The sequence below is a fragment of the Salvelinus sp. IW2-2015 genome, unplaced genomic scaffold, assembly GCF_002910315.2.
Source record: "Salvelinus sp. IW2-2015 unplaced genomic scaffold, ASM291031v2 Un_scaffold10880, whole genome shotgun sequence".
In the NCBI taxonomy this organism is placed as follows: Eukaryota; Metazoa; Chordata; class Actinopteri; order Salmoniformes; family Salmonidae; genus Salvelinus; species Salvelinus sp. IW2-2015.
In genome coordinates this window covers 2748-4300 of record NW_019952137.1, presented here as the reverse complement: position 1 = coordinate 4300, position 1553 = coordinate 2748, and positions in this window count along the sequence as shown.

Below are 1553 nucleotides of genomic sequence, written 5' to 3'. Positions count from 1 at the left end.
GTATCCTCATAGGATTTACAGGGACTTTAAAACTGACCTGGGACCAGAGGCCAACATTTCTGGAATCTCACTCCATATCAGGAAAAGTGCTGTAGAATGAGTTCTGTTTCACTCAGAGACATAATTCAAACGTCTATAGAAACTAGAGAGTGTTTTCTATCCAATAATAACAATAATATGCATATTGTACGAGCAAGAATTGAGTATGAGGCAGTTTAATTTGGAGACGATAAATGCTAATGTTGAAACAGCACCCCCTATATTGACAAAAGATATACAACAAATGAAATAAGAAATGTGTAACCACTCTGAAATTCATAGACAGAGTTATACTGTACATGTAGGTAAAACAATATTATAAACTCAGCCAAAAATGAAACGTCCCTTTTTCAGGACCCCATCTTTCAAAGATAATTAGTTAAAATTCAAATAACTTCACAGATCTTCAATGTAAAGGGTTTAAACACCGTTTCCCATACTTGTTCAATGAACCATAAGAAAATAATGAACATGCACCTGTGGAACGGTCATTAAGACACTAACAGCTTACAGACGGTAGGCAATTAAGGTCACAGTTATGAAAACTTAGGACACTAAAGAGGCCMTTCTACTGACTCTGAAAAACACCAAAGAAAGATGCCCAGGGTCCCTGCTCATCTGCGTGAACGTGCCTTAGGCATGCTGCAAGGAGGCATAAGGACTGCAGTTGTGGCRAGGGCAATAAATTGCAATGCCCGTACTGTGAGATGCCTAAGACAGCGCTACAGGGAGAGAGGACAGGAAGGACAGATGATTGTCCACAGTGGCAGACCATGTGTAACAACACCTGCACAGGAACGGTACATCCGAACATCACACCTGCAAGGACAGGTACAGGATGGCAACAACAACTGCCCGAGTTATACCAGGAGCTCACAATCCCTCCATCAGTGCTTAGACTGTCCGCAATAGGCTGAGAGGATGGACTGAGGGCTTGTAGGCCTGTTGTAAGACAGGTCCTCACCAGACATCACCGGCAAGTTTACTGAAAATAAACGCAGTTGACAATGTTGGATTCGACATTTTTAACATTGAGATATTAAATAAATGATAGAGAAGAAGCATAGAATATTAAGGAGTTGTAACGGCTGTCGTAGTCGTTCTCCTCCTCAGACGAGGAGGAGCATGGATCGGACCAAGATGCGGATTGGTAAGAGTTCATTATTTAATGAACCATCAACAAGACACTACAAAACAACAAACGTGACTAACCCGAAACAGTCCTGTGTGGCCCAAACACTGACACAGGAACACTCACCCACAAACAAACAGTGTGAACAGCCAACCTATATATGGTTCTCAATCAGAGGAAACGTCAAACACCTGTCCCTGATTGAGAACCATATAAGGCTAATTACAAGTGACCTAAACATAGAAACACAAAACATAGAATGCCCACCCCAACTCACGCCCTGACCAACTAAACACATACAAAAATAACATAAAACAGGTCAGGAACGTGACAGGAGTGAAATAGACTGGGTCTCTGTAGAAAGACAGATAGCTGTGGAATG